General features: G+C 33.5%; 3 long non-coding RNA genes across 3 annotated transcripts; 1 reads left to right on the forward strand and 2 right to left on the reverse strand.

The window, feature by feature from the left end:
* Nucleotides 1–1,234: 1,234 nt before the first annotated feature.
* Nucleotides 1,235–17,185, reverse strand: LOC124895585. Its single transcript, XR_007051811.1, has 3 exons — nucleotides 17,071–17,185; nucleotides 10,254–10,285; nucleotides 1,235–6,845 (listed from the first exon to the last, which is right to left on the reverse strand). It is a non-coding gene; the product is annotated as an uncharacterized LOC124895585 (long non-coding RNA).
* Nucleotides 11,070–15,360, forward strand: LOC107858621. Its single transcript, XR_007051809.1, has 3 exons — nucleotides 11,070–11,499; nucleotides 13,040–13,110; nucleotides 14,791–15,360. It is a non-coding gene; the product is annotated as an uncharacterized LOC107858621 (long non-coding RNA).
* Nucleotides 17,186–20,615: 3,430 nt separating the features above from the next.
* Nucleotides 20,616–21,417, reverse strand: LOC124895578. Its single transcript, XR_007051808.1, has 3 exons — nucleotides 21,235–21,417; nucleotides 21,063–21,147; nucleotides 20,616–20,990 (listed from the first exon to the last, which is right to left on the reverse strand). It is a non-coding gene; the product is annotated as an uncharacterized LOC124895578 (long non-coding RNA).
* Between the last annotated feature and the right edge of the window lie 3,091 nt (nucleotides 21,418–24,508).

Below are 24,508 nucleotides of genomic sequence, written 5' to 3' on the forward strand. Positions count from 1 at the left end.
AATCATCTCTAAATTGAACTGGTCCCTTTTCTCTCTCATAAAAAGTTTAAAATGGAAGACATTCCTATTTTCTCTTTGCCCATTAAAGACCTAAAAGTCAATAAATCCCTAGAAAGTCAATTTGAAAAATCCAAAATAGTACACTCTGATCCTTTAACACCCAAAACCATAAAAGATGTCACCTTAAGTTCTCAACAAGAACTTGTGCAAACTTCACCTTCTGAATTATTTTCAAAAATTCCAGAACCCCTAAATAAATCTGTGCCCATCGAAACTTCTTCAACCATTAAAATTTTTGATGAGTCAACTACGGTAGAGGATCTAAAATAAGGTTTTGGTTCACCAATTGAATAAGAAATATCTCTATCCAAAGTTCCTTCTTCCTTAAAAGAACCAAAATTACCTGAAGACTCTTAAATCTTGATTTCTTTCAAGAACCAGAAAAAATAAAACTCTCAGAAACCCTTCAAGTACTTGGATCCCCCACTCTCTCAGATTTAAACCTTATTTTTTCTCAATTATGTGATGAAGAAATACCAGTGAAGTGGTTTGACCTTTCAGCAGTGTGAATAAGGTAGCTAAAAACTTACTTCTTCTTGCAAATGATCCCAAGGAAAACTCCTTTTATGTGGAAGAGCAAATAGTAAGTGACAAGGCTGGTACGACAAAAGGCTGAGAAATTATGCTACCTCCTAACGAGAAGGATGAGGATGAACTACCTATGATGCGATCTATGAAGAAACAATGGGGAAGCAAAATCAAGGATGATTGATAATGGTGTGAAGGTTTCTAGATCATATTCTACGAGGGGATTTGAAAATAAGTTATTAGCAGATGTTATGAAGTCTACCAAGTTTTCTTCTACTAAGAGAAAAAGATTAAAGAAAGTTGTCATAGTGGATGAGGAGAATGTTGAAGTCGTAGAGATTAGATCAGGAGGGTACATTGATCCTGATGTTACTGGTGCAATCGAGAAAAGAAAAAAAGAAATTCATGTTGCGGGAAGGACTAGGTCCTCCTATGCAACATCTGGCAGCCTTACTGGAAGCAAAAAGAAACACATTGCTGTTAAAAAAAAGATTCTCTGAGGGACCTGGTCCTAAGAAGAGAAGAGTTATTAAAGAGGAACCAAGTAGTGATTCTAAAAGAAGAAAAAAAGAGGAAGAAAAGAAGTCAGCATCTAGAGAAGCAAGAAATACGATCTTGAAAACCCAGAAAGTACTATCTGGTAGAATGTTTGATCCCATGATTTATGAGAAACCTATCATGGTAGATCTGGTGAAAAATGTCAAACACCAGGGATGGTTACACCTCCTACAGAAACCAGCTCCTATGTTGTTTGAAGAAGTAAGAGAATTCTACTACACTATGTATTTCTCAGATGATTGGCTAAACCTTACTGCACAAGTCCAAGGAAAATAGATAAAACTGGATGAGGAATCACTAGGGAAAATCCTGGATGTGCTTGTTATAGGGGTGAGGATTGTTGTAAAGCAACAAGTTTTAATTGAGTTCATGATTGATGCTTCTAAAGTAGGAGGGAACATCAATAGGTGATATGAGAAAGAAATTTCATACAAATGAGTTCCAATTAGTGTTTGAATTTTTAAACATGGCCCTTTTTCCCAGGTTAGAGAAAAGGACCATTGTTTCTACTATTGATCATTTTTTATATAGAGTCTGAGCAAATTTGAGCTAATAAGTCTGCCTGCTCTTATGATAGAGAACATAAATAAGGTGGTGCATGAGAAGAAAGAAAGGCATGGGATACCTTATGGGTACTTATTGAATAAGGTATTTGATCACTTTGAAATGATTGGGACTAAAGGGACTCTTGGAACAGTCAAACAGAATTTTAGTTTGACAACATTGGTGGAAAATAAATGCATAAATGGAAAAGAGGGAATTGTTTCCTAAGTGTCAGAGCTATTGGCTGCTCAGGAGAATTTAAGCAAGAAAATGAAGGAGAAGAGGATTAAGTTGGCCGCTAAGGATGCTAATATAGTGCACTTGAAGATGTAGAATCAGAAGTTATACTCTGAGGGACCTGGTGCCACTGAGGCACTTGAAGTAGAAAATGTATAGCTCCAAACCAAGATTCCAGAACTCACTAAGCAGGTTTAAGGTCTAAATGCAGAATTTAAAGACCTCACTAATCAATTGTTGAATGCTCACGCTGTAGAGAGTTCTAGAATGGAGTTGTTTCTCTAATCCTTCTCCCCAAATCCCCCCTCTACCTAAGTCCTATAAACTTTGTCCCTTTGTCATCATTGTGTCATTTCCAGTTCTTATTTCTAAAGTGGCCTTTGATGAATTAGAATTTTTATGTTTATTTTGATATGTTGTAATGGTACTGATCTCTTTTAGAAAATGAATGAATCCTTTGTTTATGTGTTGCATCTATCTCTTCTTTACTTTAAAGTTGTTCTTCATGTTTGTGTTGACCTAGTGGCCATGAGTTAACTGACTTGTGCTTATTTTGCTCTTAGATTATTTTTATCATTTTTTAATAATGCCATAAAGATGAATACCAAACTCATGTGGTAGGAACTAGGTGAGGTGTGTGTTACATGATGTGTTAGGACTAGGTACCAGGTTCCTATGTGGTTACATGATGTGTTAGGGACTAGGTACCAGGTGCATATGTGGTTACATGATATGTTAGGGACTAGGTACCATGTGCATATGTGTTAAATGCTGGTGAAGTATGATTATTGATAATGGGAAGAATGTTGAATGTTGATGGTGCATGTGATAGGTGGAATAATAAACTGAGTGAACAATGATAAGTGTAGGTATATTGACAGGGAGAAAATTGAAACATACTGAATGAATTTTGATGTCAGTTGACAACAAGGGACCAGGTCCCTAAGTTGTATGATATATTTACAAGGGAAAGCAAGGTGCATAGTGATAGAGGGAACATTCACTGGCAGTAGTGGCTCTGACTAAATAAGGTGAATGAATTTGATGCTCCAAGTTCTATGGTTTGTCATCATCAATAAGGGGAAAATTTCTAAAATCTTCTTTTGATGATGACCAGCTGGCAACAAAGTCCAGGTCCCTGGTTCTTCACGGAAACATACAACTGCCCATGGCCTTCATAATTTTGTCTTTTAGTGTAAAAAACTGTGTAGGTGAGATGTGTACCATTCAGGGCACTTGGCCCAATCAGATTTCTTCCCTAATCATTATTCCACTATAAAAGAAATAATGCTTCTCAATTCACTAGTTTTTCTAATCAGATTGTTCAAAAAGAGAAATCAGCAAAAACTCAAATATTGTTTAAGTCCCAATCTTTGTGTGCTGAGAGTGTGTATGTTCTTGAGTCAAGTATTTGTCTATAATTGAATTACTTATGTTATAAGAGTAATTCTTTTCTTGTGTTCTTGAGAGTGATTAGGTAGAGTTACTTGAGCTTGATATTAGTTACAGTTAATCACTATCGAAGTGAGTTCTTGGCAGAGTTGTTAGAGTCTGTTTGTAATAGAGTTGTTACAAACTGCTGGAGCTTAGATTTAAGTTCCCATTGAGTTTGTAATCAAGAGTTTGATTTTAGTGAATTGTTGAGTGCTTTTGAGGGCATGCAGTGGTTTTTTCCTCCCTTGAGCAAGGAGGTTTCAACGTTAAACCAGTTTGTTCTTTATCTTCCTGCAAAGTTTTAGTTTCTTAGTGCTTTACTGTTTTATTTCCTGTGTTTGACTCTAAGAGACCTGGTCCCTCATAGTGTGGTGAAACCCCCTTACATTTTAACAAACAGAACACCAGGTAAAAGAGGCACGACAATAAAACCCCCAAAAGAACGTCAAGACCCACAACCAACCCTACCTTCAACTTAAGACATGTAATGCATTGGGTCGCTACAAAACAAGAGAGTTAGAAATATACCTGTGGCACCATAGGTACTTAGATTTGATATCAATCATAATAATATGTATACAAACAACAAAATACCCTGGGTTGCCTCCTAAGCAGTGCTTTTTTTGGCTTCGCGGCATGACGGGGCTATGTTGGTTACTCAGACTTCACCAATAAGCCCATGGGTACCTTGATTACTCAGACTTCATTAAGCCTCTAATTTTATCTCTCTATTTGAACTTATAAATTTTACCCCCAATTGTTTTTCTGATTTCCTATTATGCTCAAGGGGCAGTGGTATAAAAATAAAGGACTTAAGCAATAGATGAGGCATGTTGTACTTCTTTGCCCTTACGCGAGGAAAGCAATTCTTTTTTTATGGCTCAACAAATTCAAGAATATAGATATATGTTCACTCTTTCTTGCACTTTTCTTTGGGTTCAGATGGCTCGATCAATATCTTACTATCAAAACATAATATGAAAAAATGCTTCGGATAAGGTCCAATACACTCCAAATCAAGAGTTCCGATCTTATTTACATCCCCACATAAATCTAGCATGCTCTCCTTAATAATGACATTATCCATAAGAGTATGAGCAATTGTTGACTCCTTCAATTTCAGTTCCTCAAGGTGGCTTTTCAGAATTTTTTCAAACTCACACTACCCATAACTAAGTTGTTAGGTGTTACATGCAACAACTTTCACATTCAACTCTACTTGTAAGTGGTAAATATCCAAGCCAAAACTATCAAACTTTTGAATAAGCTCTTGATTTTTGTTTGCAAGGTATATCAATGTTTCCATCAGGCTCTCCTTTTGTTCCCATGCTATATTTGCCGCACTCCTACAATAATGCACCATATCAAAAGGATAAGGATCAATAATAAATAAGTCTTCATCGTTCTATACTTCCTATGGCCAAGTTTTCATCTCAAGAGGAGTAGGCATACAGTAGAATATACCCCAAGAAAAATAGGAAAGAAAAGATCTGACAACTTCAACAATTCTAATCAGTCAATCTACAATCGTATTCCTCGACGACGATGCTAAAATTTTGATGTCACCAAAACTACACCTTCAATTGAAGGATAAAGCAATTGTTGTCAAAATATAGTAACCCAACTAGGTTGGGCTCGATTCCACATGGAATATATCAAAAATTCTTCTCAAACTTGTTGAAATCACTAGGTAGTCCGAAAAAGTAAAAAGGAGGGATTTACTACAATAGTAAATAACAAGAACTGGACACTTGAGGTTGTAATAAATCTAAGAACACTAGGCTTGTGTTTCCCCTAGATTCTAACTCCGTAGATTTATTATGAACTATCAAACTATTTCAATACCTTGCCTGCAAAATCTAATAAGTTATGTACCATTAACTGTCTTGTGGACTCATTGACAGATTTTAGCCTTTACCTTTTGAGTCTGAGGGTGTCACTTTACTTACCCTTACCCTGGATCCCAATTTAACTATTAACTTTTGAGTCTCAAGTTATTAGATGAAATATAATCGTCTTAAGTTGATAATGCAGGTAAGCTTATTTTGGCAGTTAACTCCAAACACTATTGTGATCTTCTTTTCCCAATTTCTACCTCCCGATCAGTCTCGTAGTGAATATAGGCGGGATCATAATGTGTGCACCCATTAAAAAGAAAATCAAATCAAAGAAAACTACAATACATGCAAGAATATTTATATAGAATGACTTGGCATTTCCTCTACTTCATTAATCCTCTAGGGTTCCCACAACCCTAGATAAGGGAATTAGCCACTCATAGTTGCAAGATAATTCATGAAATTCATGGACAAAATTATAGAATTAATATCACAATAAGAAAATCCAAAGTCTCAAATTGAAGAACAAACCCAAAACACTAAGATCCCAAGATCACAAGCCAATCTTAGAATCAAAAGATATTTGTAAATAATGTAAACTTAGCCCCAAAGGGCCTATCCCTAGACTATCTAACTAAAAACATAAAAAAAGGTATATATAGATTACATGAAAATCCTAGAATTCAAATCCAAAAAAAAATGAGGAAAATTTAACTAAACGTACATAACAATGACTAAAAATATCATAGGAGTAGGTTTAGGTTACTTGGAAACCCTAAGAAATAACATCAAAATGATCTGGTAAAATTATGTTGGTGGCCACTTACGAACCCACCTACGGGTTGTAGGTGGAACCTACGGCCCATAGGCAGGGGGCCGTAGGTAGTCCTCAAATTTTGGCCTCTGGAATTTCAGTTTCTGACACCTATGAACCCACCTACGCCCCGTAGCTGGTACCTATGGGTCGTAGGTCTCTTAGTAAGTAGTCATTTTTCGTCTTTTCATTTCATTTTCTTTCAGTTAGCTTTCAACACCTAGTTTTCTACAAAATCACTCCAAAAACACATCAGGTCCAATAAAATAACCTTAAGTACATGCATATTTTCAAAGTTTAACCATCGTAAGTCCCATAAAACCATGGAACGTCATACACCTACCGAGCAATGGCTTAAAGGTCAAGAACCATGGGGGACTCACAAGGTCCTTATATTGTGTAGGAGTGCACTTCGATTCCAATAAATAAATTGTGTAGGTGTGCACTCCGACCCCTTATGTAATGCAATGCATGACCTGCAGGCATGTAACTCTGATCCCAAATCAACAATAAGGTTAAGCAAAGCATTTCACGTTAGCTAGCATTTTCAATAATCTATTTATCATAGCAAATCAGCCCATCGGGCTAGAAAATAGGAAAAATAATTCAAACGTACAATTGACTTACTTTAACCCCTCAATTAACATCGGTACCCACATAAATTTTAGTCACTTAACCTATACGAGGCCCCCATTCCCCATTACTCTTATTACACATAACTAACACATACAACTTTGAAAAAGAGCCTAAGAAAATTTTAACTTGCCTCAAATCGAAGCCCAAGCGTTAGTTTATCAACTTGCCCTTTCGTAGAACTTCTGAATAGTCAAAGTCTATTTAAATACAAAATGTCCATAAGGATACAGACGAAAATATCATATTTCAACTAAAACTACATTATTCGATCTCCAAAATTATAATTCTCACTCTAAGAATCTAGACTTAAAACTCAATTTTTTTAACTCTTAAAAATCAAAATCATTGAATTCATGGTGAACATGGAATATACAAATTATATTATTAATGTTAATGATTAGCTCACTCTACCACATTTAACCATCATTACCTCATGATTATTATTAATTTACACTAACACTACAAAAAAACTGTTAAATTATGGCGGTTTATTTATAGGGGTCATAAGAAACCCCCACTACACATTCAATTTGTGGCATTTGTGTCAACTGCCGCAAAATAATTTTTTTTGTGGCAGTTTAATTATGGAGGTTGTAAAAACCCTCCACTATAGATTGAATTTGTGACGTGTGCTTCAACCTCCTTAAAATTATTCCATTTTTGGCAATTTTCTTATGCACATTTTTATAGTTGCACTATAACGAACGATCTCCATGATTTATTTTAAGTAAACAAGTCATTTATAATCATTATAATGAGCTTAAATGATGTGTTTCGATGCCATCACAATTTATTTCGCTATTAGTACTAATAGACATTTTCAAAAAACTCACAATAAAATGTGTTTGCTTGATAATGGCTTATATAATTTCAAATCGCCATAAAATGCACGTTTTATATAGAAAAAATTTCAGACATAGCTAATATTTAGGCGAAATATGAGGCGACATAGCAAAAGTTTGCCTATTACAAGATATAACTATACTTATTAGCTAAATTTTCAAATTAGAGATTGTATTACATATATACGAATACAAATTCACTTAGAGATTTGAATGATCCCCAAAATTTACTTTGTATGCAAATATAAATTTTTAGAGATTTGTATATAAGCCCAGAAACTAGAGAAAGCCCTCTGTCACACCCCCCACCCCCACCTCACCCCAAAAGAAAAAATTAGAGATTGATATATGAGCCCCGAGATATACAAATGTACAAGTACAACATAAATATATATTTAGCTACTTAATTCAATTCTTAATTGCAAGTGGTAATTATTTTAAAGATTAGCGACGTCTTGTAACTATGACTTATTTTCTATTCCATGTAATTTTTTCTTTTATATAATCTATTATGATTGTATAAGATAATAATTTGGCAGTTTCACCATAAGCAATTAACAATTTTGTGATACCAAATTTTAGATCCTATTTTACACCTTTTTGAAATCAACCGTGATTCATAATAATTTTTTAACATTTGAAAGGACTAATTGAGTAAAATATTCAATATCTGAAACATAGGTATCCCAAAAATTACATCGAGATTCCAGTTAGAGTTTTAATTGCAAAAAAAAACATAGCTTGAATCCCAGTAATGAATACTAATTGACACTCGCTCTTGTCCATCATTTATCGGAGGATCTTCTTGATCCAATTGGTGGATAAGTAGCTCATCTTTACAATGAATTTTTGATTTATACCTTGGAGCTCGACTCTTACTCTTTGATTCGAGTATTTTTATGTCAATATGGACATTGTTTGATTTACCTAACCTTTTAAGTACACTTTTAAATAGATCTAACATATCTGAAAACTTGATGAAAGTGATCAGAGTGAAATGTTGAATTGATTAATGTCAATTAATCTACGAATAATTAATTTTTTCGAGAGTTAATAATCAGATGTGCCTTCTTAACTCTAATTTCAGATATCTAAAACTATCTATCTAAAAAAGAACTAGGGAAGGGTGTGGGGTGTGGCGTGGGGTAACTTAGATAACAACCATGTTTTGAAATCCCAAGTAAGTCTTCTTTATTACATAATGTCATGAACTCTCACGATCTATTTAGTCATGTACGATTAAAATAAGTGGAGTTTCAAAAAGAATTAATTTTTAAATATCCTATAAAGTCCCCATTTTTCCACAATTGTACTATCTAATTTTTCATCTATGCTCCTCAACAATCTTCATCACCCAATCTAGGAGAACCAACAAGATAATCTTTATGTGTGTATGTATTATTTTGATAATTATTTACTTAATTATCACACATTTAGTTATTGTGTTATCGTTCATTTATATTATCAAAAAATAATTAACTCATTTGAATTAATTATATTGCTTGTAACCTCATTCACATAAATTTGACTTACAGACCTAATAATCATATTTTAGATTAAATAATTAATAATTTTAAAATTTTATAATTTTATCTAATTTATGATATTTTGCAACTTAAATATCAAAAGAATTATTTTAACAAGTTTTGTTAGTTTGTTCTTTATTTTACGCTATTATTTGTTTGGATATCTTTTTCATTGGTTTCCATAGTTTTAGAGAATACTAGTCAAACATACGTGCTTTGCACGTGTGTCTCGCTTAAATTAATAATAAATTTTTATAAAAGAATAAATTATTTGTGTATGTTAGAGTATTATGTAAACAACTTTTTATAAAAATAGCATAAAACTTTTAAAATAAAAACTATACATAAAGGAAAATATAATAACTCATCACCACATCTTTTCTCCTTCGTTATTCTTCAAGAAGTAATTTCTCAAAATTATTTTAACCTATTTTTGTTTCCTGCCATATTGTTGCAAAAAGGAATGATTCTTAATTTATAAAAATTCAAATTCAAATACTTTTTCTTCAAAAAAAATCACCAAACTATGAAATTTTTTATTTTTCTTTCATAAATTATTTAACATATTATTTCAAATAAATTTGAATACTTAATTCTAATCTATTGACGTGACTAAATATTTTAAAGTAACTATAATACAACTTTTTTTTGGTAAATAAACATTGTATTTAAGACTTTTACTATTTAAGACTTTCTCTATGTTACTTTTTTTTTTTTAATTTGTGTGTTCTACTATAATTAATTTTACAATATGCATTATGGAATTAGTAATATCTTTTTTCTGTGCATAAAAAAATTATTAAGATAATAATTTTATTTTGTTGAGCTAAAGTTATTAATTTCCTACTAACATGTATTTTAGGATTCTTTAATTATTAATTATAAAGAAAATCATAGAGTCATAGTCTAACATACAAAAATTACAGAAAATATAACTGAAAAATATTTGGATATAAACCTTTAAGAAATTACATATTCTTGCAACACAAATAGAAAAAAAAAAGAAGAAAAAAGGCATATACTATCAATAGAAAAATCGAGAAAGATGAAGAATAATATAAATATTTATTCTTTAATTTTTATTTACATCATCAAGAAACAAAAAAAATTTGAACGACGATAAAAAGGATAAATTTATTCATCATATATTTTAGGATTCTTTAATTATTAATCATAAAAAAAATCATAAAGTTATAGCCTAACAGTACAAAATTTATAGAAAATATAACTGAAATACCTGATTATAAACTGTTGAGAAACTGCATATTCCTACAGCACAAATAGAAAAAAAAAGAAAGATGAAGAATAATACGAATATTTATTATTTAATTTTTCTTTATATTACGAATAAACAAAGAATTCTTGAATGATGATAACATAGAGAAATTATAAAAACATAATTTGTAATAAATTAAATCTACATATGACTGATATAAAGAAAACTATAATATTGAGAGAATAATATCTCTACATTGATGTGAAAGGAATAATAATCAATTTATAGAGGTTCAAATACTTTTCTTCTAAGAAAAGGATTCTTTAAATATGAAAAAAGGTTATTTTTCTTTTGGAAAAAACAACAATTAATCATGCTATTAAATTATTTAAGGTAATATATTATGTGTTTAACTAAACAAATTATTTAGGGTAGTTTTTATGTTTTTTTCTTTTCGGATCATAATTGTTTACGTGAAATATGAGGAAGGGGGAGGGGGGATTACCTATATTTAGTAGTTTATAAATATTATATTTTATTTTATCATATATTTTAAGACCCTTAGTTTTATATATTTTAGGAACTAATATTATAAATATAATTATATAATAAATAATGATGTGAAAAGACGATTTTATCTATTGCGGAGACTTTTAATGAAAGGCAAAAAATTCAAATCACTTTTCTAAAGGTTCTTCACACTTTTAATATATTATAGATATAGATTATAAATTATAGATTATGGATTATAGATTATAGATTATAGATTATAGATTATAGATATAGATATATTGATTATGCTTAAGAAACAATATTTTTATTAATAAGTTAGTTCCATTTTAAAAAAAAATCTTTATTTACATAATAAAATAAACGAGAAAAATAGGAAAAAGAATTAAGATGTCGTAAAAGACAGAAGTGTACACCATCTTTCTAGATTTTAATATTCATTAGGAGGGTAATTAGTAAATTAGACTAAAAATTATGTGCGGCAAAATTTCCCTCTTCCCTCTCCTTTTCCTTCTCCAAAGGGCACGATTTTTCTTTTCCTTTTCCTTCGCCTTTGATTTTTCTAATTCAATTGAAGCTGAAATAATCTTTGTCCCCCCCCCCCCCCCCCCCGCCCCGAAGAAGATTTTAATTCGTTCTATTTTTTGATTGGACTTTTTATCCATCACCTCTTAATTATGGTGGATTTTCGAAGAGCGTATGCACATAAGTTAACGAGTGCATTTTCCACGGAATCCCAGATTAACGTCCACTTGAGGTTTGTTCTACTGAATAGTTATTTTCTTTATAACCAAGAATTTAACGTTGCAATAGGCTAACATTCTTATGCTTTGTGATATTTAATGATTCAAGATGGGGATATTGTTAATATTGATGTCACCGTTTATCTTAATCTTAGTTGTTTGTTGTAGTTAATTAGTACCATTATGTGTCACTTAATTGCTTCAACTTTTACGTTTAAGCCAATGTTTTGTTATGAATCAATAGAGAGAAAATGGTATGAGATGCCTTCTTGTAGCTATAAATATGATGTAATTTTTTGGGTCCTCATGTTTTTTCAAGATGTCCTCATCCTCATTCTTGAGAACTAGGGTATTTTGCATCACTAATACTATCTTTTATGTAATCTGCTAGTGTTGATTTACCTGTCTGCTGATTGGGATTTAAATCACTATATTTCTAACTATTGGTACTTGTGAGAAATATTGGTGAAGAATATTATTGAATTGTTGTAACTAACATTATGAGACCCTATTTCTAGACACTACATTCTAATCCTTTTCCAAATAGGATATTATATTTCAATGCTTTTTTTCAAGTAGAATGCTATATGCTATTCCTATTCCCGCTCATATTCTAACACTTGTAATCTTTTAAATGAATTTGGGTTATATTGGTTTCTTGCTCCCTCTTATGCTATTATTAAAAAACGATAGCTTTTACACCATGATCCTATATCATAGATAATAATTTTTCCAACTCCTTGTTGCCACCTTCAAGCATCTTCTTCCCTGTATCCAGTGCCCTTATACTCTCCAATACTATCTCCTACTTGAGTCTCAAAACACCAGTTTCTTCCCATAGTACATACGTGGGTAGAAAGGATGCTTGTGGTCATGGTGATGGATGTTTAATCATTATATTGTAGGGGGATCGGAGGGCCGAGGTCTCTAGAGTATCTTTTTAGTAGAGGTCGCCAAAGGTGAGGATATTCAATAGATGTTTGTAGATAGGGCGTTGATAGAAGTGTGATCAGTTGGGATTTTAGTGATGGGTAGTACAAGATGGTATGGTTGTAGGCTTTTCTTGGTGGTGTAAGGTAGTCACTTTGTAAGTAGAGAAATTTGGGAAGCCTTTTCTTCAATTTATAAAGTTGTAAATGTTTTATGAAACAATTTATAAAGAATTTTTACCCTTGCAAAATGATTAAGCAACGAAAATAGCCTCTCTACCTCAACATGAGGTAGAGGTAAGGTCAATATACACTCACCCTTCTCAAACCTCACTTGGTGGGACTACACTGAGTATGTTGTTTTTGTTGTTGCAAAATTATTAAGAAAATCAGAAAGATGTATTATATTTCCTTCTGTTAAAAAAGCCAGCTTTGTTTCCTTTAGGACATTGATGACATCATATTGTATGGAGGATGAGTTTTTCATGGTGCAATATCTTCTTAGCTTCCTCTTCTGTGTCTCACCTGATATTTAATTAATCATAAGTGGCTTAATAATGCAGTACATGACTCTTGAAACTCAATTTTCTCTCTGTTTCTCTGCTTGGCTTGATTGGTTATGCAGGGTTACCATGGTGACAAATCAGCGATGTTCTTTGCAGGAAATGTGATGAGGGAGCCAAAAACTTGGTGTAGGTATGTCTTTTTTATGGTATAGAGATACTAGTACCTTTTCTTTTTGTCTGCACGCAACATTTGAGTTCATCATTAAAAGGAAAGAAAATATTTCTTTTATGGCTCTGAAATGTGGAAATTCAACTTTTTTTTTTCATTGATGATTCTGATAAGCTACTCAAAGCAATATAAGAATTTTTTTGGCTTCTAGAACAAGGAATATCGCCCCTTATCTTTATCAGCTCTACTGTCAACCCGCCTCATTTGACAAGTTTGACAGGGCATGCTGTTGAATAAGCTAATGAGACGTGCTTATTATTATTATTATTATTATTATTATTATTTTAATGGTAAAAGTGAAAGAATATATTAAAGTAGTAGTTGAAGTGCATTTGAGAAAAGACCGCAACCCCGTTTCAATTTATTTACTTGGCAGAAGTGAAAGTTGTACAGGATAATGTTAATTACAGAAGTGAGTCAAATATTATAGATAAATAATGACGAATCCTTTCACGTAACTTGGAATACAGAGTAGTTATCTTTCATAATTAATGGTAATACATGCTCTTGTAATTGTTTTTTAAATCAAGGTAATGGCAAAACTGCGATACATGTTCTTGGATATGTTCTTAAATCTGTGTCTGGCAGCAAGCTATCCAAAAGTTAAAGTTGTTATGTTTGTTTTCTTGTAATTATTTGAATGTCAAATAGTTCCTTAGTGACTTGGTCTCAGCATGTCCTAAGATGTGTGCTAGTGAGCTATCTGAGCATAGATGTGTTCTTTGATATTTAACTACACGTAGTATGTTTTTTGTATCATTGGAAAGATGTGTTCTTTGAAAGTTAACTGCACGTAGTATGTTTTTCCTTATCATTGGAACATCTAAGACCCTATTTCTTAGGCTGTCATTCAGCCTACTTCACAAAGAAAACATAACTTGATTGTAAAGATGTTAGACCTTACCTATCCAATGCTTATGCTGGTGCAAATACCTAGTGAAAAAGTTTGTTTGACAAAGCGACTTAAACAACATAGCTATATATCAGCATAAATATTTACAAGTGATCCTTAATGTCAATCCAAATCCCAAAGACAGTCCCAAGAGATACTTAAAAATGATTGGAAAATAACACGCCAATGAAAATTGGTGATGTATGTAAGATCAATAGATAAATAATTTAGCCTCTTCGTATTTTAGCAGGTTGTTGCAGGCCAGTTTTACTGATTCGGACAGGAACCAATTAGCCCATCAATCCAAGTGACGCCTATAGATGTGACTAATAAGCATTTAAATATTATTTTCCTGTAGAATTACTGAAGAGATATTACAAATAGCTTCATTTTTAGGTCTACTGGTGGCCTATCATAAGTAGTAGATGATTTTGACAATTTAGCTTCATTTCATTCTTTTGCGAGTTTGCCTACAAGTAGTTCTATTCCCAGTAGACATGAAGGTACTATGAGAGCTATGGTGCTTAATTGATCAATAGCTATATTGATCAGACTCCCCTAAATATTATCGTACTCGTGTCGGATCCTTCAAAAAGATAGTACTTATGGGGGATTTGACATGCACTCGTATGCTGTTATGAAGAATTCAAGCAACAGATATCAATAGTCTTTACGTGCTTTTACCACATTAATTTCAAATTCGAGTTATTTTATATTTTTAAAAAAAAACTTCAGAGAATTGTGGGCAGGTCTTGAAGTTTGCACCAAAGCATGCTGTCAGGATGTATTATCTGTGATACCATATATTTTCTATGAAATATGCATATATCTTGAGTAGTTGTAAACAAGTTCAAAATAGAGGATCCATGTAATTAGTGAATTCCACGATTTAGCTACAAGTGTCTTATTTGCAGAACAGGAAATACATTTGGTATAAGTGATGCAATAAAAAATGTTACTTCTTGCAATACTGGAGCAAGAAGTAGCATTCTTGAATGCATCACTTATCCCAAATATTGCAAACTGCGACTAATTATTCTTTTAATTTATTCATTCCTATTGTAAGATTCAAATAGAAAGTAAGCAATAAAAATATTGTGGCGGAATTAAACTACCATTAATTATAATATTTTTAAGCATTAATATTATATTGTAGCGGTTGTAAACCCCCACATAATTTTTTTTCAAAAATAACTAATATTTTATTGTGGGATTTATAGAATACCACAATATTTTTTTGTGATATTGTGATAATATTGCAGGGGGTTATAAACTCCCACAATTTTTTTTTGAAACATTAATATCATATTGTGAGTGTTCTAACCTGTCACTTATTAACTTAAAAAATTCCCACAAATTTAAAATTTATTTTACGGCGAACGTCATGAAGGTTTCGCAAAACTGCCATGCTCGTGGCAAGGTTTACTGTGGCACTTTCTGAAACTGCCGCAATTCTTTTTACTGCGGTAAAAAACCATCACAAATTGAAAAAAAAAACCAACACAATTTAACAATTTTTTTGTATTGTAGTTATATAGTCTAACTATTAAATTCACCTAAAATAATAACTTTCGGCCTAACTATTAACATGCAAACCATCACTGCCCATTTCCATAAATATAATTCCATAAATTACTTAATATTAGCCTCAATCATTATCCAATGACTGCCCCATTCTTTTGATTCTTGTCATTATGTGCGCATTGACTGCCCCATTCTTTTGATTCTTGTCATTATGTGCGCACACATACCCAACAATTAAACCTATTTTTAAACCCACAAAGGCACAAAGACAGTAACAACAATTTGATAGAAAATCATAACTAGCCTTAAGAGCAATCCTTACTCTCCATGAAGACGCGGGTTTGAAAGAAAATAATACTGATTCAACTTTGTTTCCCCATTACTCGATATTTTTGGTGTTATTATTTTTTATTTTATTTTTAAATCCTTTCTATTTAAATCTATTCTTATAGATAGGTCTTAAGAATTAAGAAAAATTGATTTGGCCTATTAACCCTAACTAAAATAATATCTAAAATACCCAATAGATCCTCAGATATTATTTGGAACCTTGAGGAAACAAATAAACTACGTACATTGATTAAAAAGTACATTCCGACCTCATTGAAAATATTATGACACTAATTCGAGTTTCGATCAAAGGTTGACCATGACTAAACTTAACTTTATTAAAGATCAATAATTCAATGACTTATTAAATCACTTTCAAACATCTCAAAGTAGATATGATAGCTGAATTGCCTCAAAGAGTAAGGATTAATAAGGAGGAGGATGACACAGAGGTAATAAAGGTCAAAATAGATTCAAATACATTATGATTACATGCCAAAATATTGTAAGGAATGCAAATTATAGGGACATCATGATAATCAATGTTGGAATAAACATCCAGAGCTAAATGGAGAGAAAAGAGGGGAACAAAGGAGACAATTGAAGCAACAATTGGAAGGGGGGAGGGGGAAAGACCAACAAGAAAGAGATAATATGCAACAAGGGGGAAATAATTACAATCGACAATGGCATACACGGAGAAGCAGATATAAGAAAGATAAATATGGCCATATAATTAGGAAGTGGAATAAAAAATGCAGAAAGAAGTCCCAGTGTCTAATACTTTTGAAACTTTAACAAGCAAGGAAGAACAAGACAATGACAAGGAGATGGGCATAGACAAGAGTGCAGAGTAGCAGAAGTTACCGAAAGAAAGACAAAAGATTTGGTTAATAATAGTTTTGGGACAACTGACTCTAACAAAGAGATAGAGGGAGAACATATAAACAAAGGGGAAGATCACAACCAGGCATCAGAGAAGAAGGAAAGAAGAAAAGATGTTCAACAAATAAATACATTAGCGCCAATGAATCAAGTGTATAATGCAAATTTGACAGAAGTGGAGAATTTACATGAACCAAAAGTTACAGGGGAACAGAATGAAAGCACACAGTTGGCAATTGTTTAGCATCATAATACAGCAGAAGAAAATATGGTAATTGAAAACATATTACCTTTAGCAATTCAGGTGGAAAATCAGGAGGAGTTCAGTAATGAGGATAATGCAGACTTGGATGGAGGAGACTTAACAAAAACCATAGAGCAGATAGAAGTAGAAGGTAATTTATCCCCAAGGCAGATAGAGAAGATGAAATCAAATCAGGGTGTGTAGAAGAAGAAAGATAAGGAAGTTAAAACTTCCTCAATGCAGACAAGGAATTCAGTCAAAAATAAGTCCAGATAAATGCTCTAATATGGAATATCAAATTAGTGAACGCTTAAAAAGCATTTACTAGGCTCATCACTTTGCAAAAAAGATATCGCTTCACATTCATAGGCTTAATGAAACCTTTTCAGTAAAATAACACAATTGATTAATGTAGAAAGAGATTGAACATGAAGAATGCAGCTGCAAATTATTCTGGAAAAATATGGGTATTTACTGAGGATTTTATTGAAATTGTTATAATAAAGGATGAGGAGCAACAACTCACCATTCAATTGGCCAGTTAAGAAATAGGTATTTGGTGTATACTAAATGCACTCAACAGGAGAGGTTATGTTTATGGGAATCACTTGTAGAATAGCTCAGACAATGCAACATCCATAGATGATAGGGGAAGATTTTCAAGTAATTTTTAGTGAAGAGGAGAAATTAGGATGACTAATAGTCACAGTGGCTGAGACAGAAGACTTCAAGCATTGCATTAATTTATGTGGTATGGAGGACCCAGGTTTCAAAGGAAGTAAATATACCTGGTGGAATGGAAGGACAGATGAAGGAATGTATATTCAAAAGATAGGATAGAGTGCTTTGTAATGATAAAATATAGGACCTCTTTCTAGTTCTTAAAGTGGAACACCTGTTTAGAAGTGGATCTGATCACACTCCTCTGAAGATTCACTTTAATACAGTGGAGGAAAATGTTCAAAAACCTTTCAGGTTTCTAAATATGTGGCTAAAAGAACAAGCATGTTATGAAGTAATAAAGAAAAATTGGGTAACTAAAGTAATGGGTAATCCTTTTATTGTGTTTCATCATAAGTTAAAAAGGGTTAAAAGTATACTGACACAATGAGTAGGGAATACTTTGGTAATATCTTTCAGGAAATAGCAACATTGGAGAAGATCATCAGAGTTAGAAAAAATAATTTGAGGAAAATCCTTCAGCCAATAATAGATAGATGTTATTTATAGCATAAGCTGAATTAAACATACAATTGAAGAGAGAAGAGGATTCTTGGAGGTAGAAGGCAGGTTTGGAATGGTTTAAAGATGGGGAAAGAAACACTAAATTTTTCCATGTTGTTGTGAAATAAAAAAGTAGTAGACTGAATATTACAAGAATTTGGAATTATGATGGGGAATGTTTGGAAAATCAGACAGACATAGCTGAGGAAGCTGTTCAGTTCTTTCAGAGACAGTTTACTAAACAAAAAGAGATAGTTGACTTTGACATGCTAAATGAATTACCTACTGTAGTGACTGCTGAACAGAATAAAGATATGAATAGGATTCCAGATATTCAAGAAGTCAAGGAGGCAGTTATGGGATTGAATAAAAACAGTGCAGGAGGACCTGATGGTATGACAGGAGCATTTTTTAGAGAGAGTCCTAAAGTAAATCACTTTGCCTTTGATGATGACATGATAATCTTATGCAAAGCTGATTTACAAACAATGCAGAAAGTGACCAATACACTAGAGAAATATGAAAAAGTGTTAGGTCAAAAAGTTAATAAGGAGAAAAGTTCCCTGTATTTACATAAGGGAGTATCTCAAGGAGTTGTGGTACTGGCTGAAGTGGTTACTAGAATTATGAGAAAGGAATTCCCTTCCAAATATCTGGGTTGTCCAATATTTCATATAAGAAATAAGAAGGATTACTATCAAGCTATGATGAGCAGAATTAGTGGAAAATTGCAAGGTTGGAAAGGGAAGCTTCTATATTATGAGGGAAGAGCTGTTCTAATCAAGCATATCTTACAGAGTATACCAATCCATTTTTTATCTATCATGAATCCCCCTTTAAATATGCTCAATATAATTCAAAGAAAGTTTGCTCAATTCTTCTGGAGTACACACATAGGGGGTAAGAGTAGACATCGGGTTAAATAGAGTAAGATGTGTTATCTTGAGGAAGAAAGAGGACTGGGTTCAGGAACATAAAAGATGTGTCAATGGCCTTGTTTCGAAAGCTATGGTGGAACTTTAGAACCAAGGATTCTATTTGGAGAAGATATATGTAGAATAAGTATTGCAGAAATAAACACCCAAATGAGATAGTGTGGAAAACTGGTGTTGGATCTCAGGTATGGGAAAAGATGTTACAGGCAAGAGACTTGGTGGTGCACCAAATTTTCTGGAGAATAAGGAAAGGAAATTCAAATATGTGATTTGATAATTGGACAAAGGAAGGAGATTTTTATACACTTTTGGAGAATTCAAAAGAATGGGACAATCAATATCAACAGGTGAAGGACATGTTTCAGAATGGAGGTTAGAATTCATAATTGATGTATCAACTTTTTTCACAAGAAGTTACAGATTATATCATGGAATCCATCAGAATTCCATAGGGAGTAGACAGTCCAACATGAATGTTGGAGTCAAATGGTAGATTCACTGTCAAGTCAGCCTAGAATTATATTAGACAAAGGGAAAAGAGGAATGTAGTTTATAGAAAACATCTGGGTGAAAGGTTTACCTTTTAAGATGGCATTTTTAATGTGGAGGTTTCGGAAAGGAAAAATTCCTGTTGATGATAATTTGAGAAGACGGGGAGTAGAAGGACTTATTAGATGCTGCTGTTGTTCACTGCCTGATCAAGAAACCATTTCACATGTGTTTCTAAAATCAGGCACTGCTAACAGGACTTGGTCCTATTTTTCATCTTGTGCATGTATCAATATGCAAGCAACCGGTCTAAGAGAACTCATTACCTACTGGTGGAATGATGGTAAATAGGGAGAAACTAAGGCATACTATCAGTCAGTTCCTAGCATTATCTTATGGGAGTTGTGGAGAAGAAGAAACAACGCAAAACATGAAGGGAAATCTTTGTCAACTCATAAAGTAATATTCAATATTAATAGGAATATTGGTTTGCTACTGAAAGTGAGAAATTCTATACAAGTTTTCCCTTCTATGTGGCCAGAGACTCACTAGCAATTACAACAAAAGAGATCTACAATCAAGCTAACAAAGGTTGAGTGGCAATTTCCAGAAGAAGATTGGTTGAAGTACAATATAGATGGAGCTTCTAGGGGGAATCCAGGGATCAGTTCTTATGCACAGGGGGCACAGATTGTAGATACTATTAACATGGAGGCTGAAGCATATGCTATGCTTCAAGCAGCAATCCATTGTAATTTGTCCAATCTTAATAAGTTAATCTTTCAAATAGATTCTCTTATTTTGTTGAAGATTTTAACTAAAGAGTGGGATTTCCCATGGAATATGGTAGATTATGTTGAACAAATCACATAATTACTTCATGATAAGCAAGTAAAATTTCAGCACATTTTAAGAGAAGGGAATCAGTTGGTGGATCATCTAGTAAACACAACAATTGATAGTGGTGGATTCAGCATAACAACATTTCAGCAATTACAAGTCAAAGGTAAGAAAATCCTGAATAATGATAAACTACAATGTCTATACATTCGACTGTCATTGAAAAAAAGTATGAAGAGGCTGAAGGCTATAGTCATTGCTAACAGAGCTAAACCAGCTTGCAAGTACCTATTTAAAACCCAAGAAAGCATTCACAAACACCAAAAACTATCTAGACTATACAGAGCCAGCCGTCAAAAGTGGACTTCAAGTAATGAGGGACGGTTGTGTGAGTTTGATCTTATCAATACACCTGAGAAGCAGAATACAATTCAAGAATGGTGGGTTTGATCATCCCTTATCTCCCTCTCTTCCACATCTATCAACAAGTTCGAAATAAGGGGATTTTACAAGAAATAGTAGTCAAAAGAGAATAGGAACTAGGGCTTACTTGGATATGTAATCTGACTCAGGGACCTAAAACCCTCATTTCAGTGCCAAAAAAGAAGTACTATCCCATTTACAGAAGAATACAGCTGAGAAAGAGTATAAACAAGAGACGGAAGGTTAAAGATTTATAGAAGGAGCTAAATAGATGAAGTTCACTGAGGTAAAATACTCACTTTTGAGAGCTATTAATAGCAGGAATCATGGAGGTCTTAGGCAACGAGTTAATGATCCGAGGACAAGCATCACGAATTGAAGGTTGAAGATCGCCGACATCATGGATTCTCCCAGGAAAAGTAGCTCAAACGGCGGAGAAGACAACAAAAAACATTTAGGAAACCCTATGGACATTTATATAGTAGTGCATCTGGAAGGATTGGGGCGGTTTTTGTTGATCCGATTTTTGTAGGCCCAAATATTGACAGATTTTGGTGGGTTGGTCCACCCTTGTAATAATTTTTTTCATTTTTTATTTTATTAATAAAAGCCCATATTAATTTTAGAAAAGGTTGGCTATCCGCCCCCATAAGTCATAATTCACATTTAACAACTATAAGGAGGGTTAAAATAAGAAAAATTCACAAAACGACTTAAAAGATCGTTACATCATCCATCCTTCAAACAAATGTTTGTCCTCGAATGTGAAGAGAAAGAATATACCTGGACCATCAAAGAGATGAGGATATTTACTCCGCATGTCGGACTCAAAATAGGCACAAAATAGGCTGATTTGGACAATCTATCCATAACCACCCAAAAAGAATCAAACTTCCCCTACGTATGAGGCAACCCAACAACAAAATCCATAGTGATACACTTCCATTTCCACTCAGGAATTGTCATCCTCTGAAGTAATGCACCTTTTCTCATACTTCACTTGCTATCAATTCAAACACTTAGCCACAAACTCTGCCACATCCTTCTTCATCTTACACCACCAGTAATATTATTTTAGGTCATGATATATCCTTTGTTGTTCCTAAATGGATAGAATATCGTGAATAATGGGCCTTCTCTATTATAGATCTAGTCAAATTGCCCACTCTAGGAAATAGATCCGCCCCTTAATCCTCGAAACACCCTTCTAGTCCAAAGTTACCTCGTTAGCCTCATCTCGCATCTCCTTATACCTGATAATATACAACTTTTCATCCTAAACTGATGATCTTGAATCTACTCTATCAATAAGGACCTCACCTCTACACGTGCCAGAACTCTACCTGACTCACATATATCAAGATGCATAAAACTATTTGCCAGCCGTTGAACATCCTTGGTTAATGGTCACTTTTCGACACTCAACAATGAAAGACTACCCATACTAATTGCCTTTCTACACAAGGCATCCGCTACTACATTGGCCTTGACCGAATGATATAAGATAGTTATATCATAATCTTTAAACAACTCCATCCACCTACACTACCTCAAAGTAAACTCCTTTTGTTTGAAATATACTGAAGGTTGTGATGATCCGTGTACACCTCACAATGATATCTGTACAAGTAGCGCTGCCACAACTTCAAAACGAACACAGCTACTAGTAACTCTAAATCATGGGTAGGGTAATTCTTATTATATAGTTTCAACTACCTTGATGCATACCACCTTATTTTTCTACATTAACAAACCACCCAAGCCAATACCAGAAGATTACAAAACACAGTAAATCCCCCACCTTCCATAGATAGGGTCAAGATAGGAGCTGAAGTTAATAAAGTCTTGAGCTTTTGAAAGCTCTTATCATACTTGTTCGGCTATTGAAAAACCACATTCTTTTTTAGTCAATCAAGTCATAGGAGCTGCAATAGAAGAGAAACTATGCACAAACTACTTGTAATAGCCTGCCAACCTAATAAAACTTTGAATATCTGAAGATGAAGTAGGTCGTGACTAATTCCTAACTACCTCAACCTTGGCAAGATCGACCATAATACTATTCTTGGACACCACATGTCCAAAGAATGCCATAAAAATGAGTCAAAATTTACACTTTGAAAACTTGGCATATAATTTCTCATCCCTCAACCTCTGGAGTACGATCCTCAGATGTTTTGCATGATCCACCTCGCTCTTAGAATACACCAAAATGTCATCAATGAATACAATACCCTATTCATCAACTCCATGAACATTGTTGGGGCATTAGTCAATCTAACTAAAAACTCTTAGTGGCATATCTAGTCCGAAAAGCTGTCTTAGGAATGTCCAAAGCTTGAATGTTCAACTAATTATACCCTAGTCTCAATAAAATTTTTGAAAACACTGAACCACCTTAAATTTGATCAAACAAGTCATCAATACGCGGTAAAGGATACCTAATTCTTGTTTTTCACCTTATTCAATTGTAATTAATGCACATCCTTATAAACCATCTTTCTTCTTCACAAACAACATTGAAGCACCCCAAGGTGATATACTTGGTCGAATAAATCCCTTACTTAACAAATCCTAAAGCTGGTCTTTCAATTCTTTCAGTTCAGCTGGTGCCATCCTATAAGGAGGAATAAAAATTGTCTTAGGTCCCAGCTCTAAATCAATACAAAATTCAATGTCACTATCAGGAGAAATATCCGGGAGATCGATAGAAAATACAACAATGAACTCTCTAACCACCTTTATTGACTCCAAAGAAGGTGTCTCAGTACCAGTGTCACGAACATAATCAAAATATGATAGACACCCCTTCTTATCTAACCATTGGGTCTGAATGAATGAAATCACCTTCTTAGGATACGAACTCCAAACACCAATCCACTCTAATTAGGATGAACAGGCATAGTAAAAGTAACTGTCTTGGCATGATATTCAAAAATAGCATGATCGGGAGAAACCAATCCATGCCTAAAATTACATCACAATTAACCATATCGAGGATAATTAAATCTACCCAGGTATTACACCCCAAAATAGAAACAACACAGGATTGATACACCTGATCCACCACTAAGGAACCACCTACTGGGGTACAAACACTAATAGGCAAAAACTATAGACTCATACGTAATATCAAGGCTCGAAGCAAAATATACAGACACATATGAGAAAGTAGAACTAGGATCAAATAACACTGAAGTAGGTCGATGACAAACTAAGACAATACTAGTAATGACTACATTGGAAGACTCAGCCTCGGGCTTCCTTAGAAAGACATAACCGTAAGCTCTATCATTTATTGCTTGAGTCACTCTTCTACCATATTTCTTGCTAAGTGGTGGTGCACATCTACTCCCCGAGGCCTGTCCTGGGCCCTAGCTGGGGCATTGCTGCTCTAGTAGGAGCCTAATGACCTTTTTGAGGACCCCTTTTTCTATATACTAGATAATTTTTCTGAATATGATTTAGACTACCTTCCTCATAATAAGACCTGAGAGCTATTAACTATCGAGAGTGACCTGAATATTTATTATGGCTACCATGACCTAAAAACTACTAAGATGAACCCTGTAA

Source organism: Capsicum annuum, chromosome 2 (assembly GCF_002878395.1).
Source record: "Capsicum annuum cultivar UCD-10X-F1 chromosome 2, UCD10Xv1.1, whole genome shotgun sequence".
Classification (NCBI taxonomy): domain Eukaryota; kingdom Viridiplantae; phylum Streptophyta; class Magnoliopsida; order Solanales; family Solanaceae; genus Capsicum; species Capsicum annuum.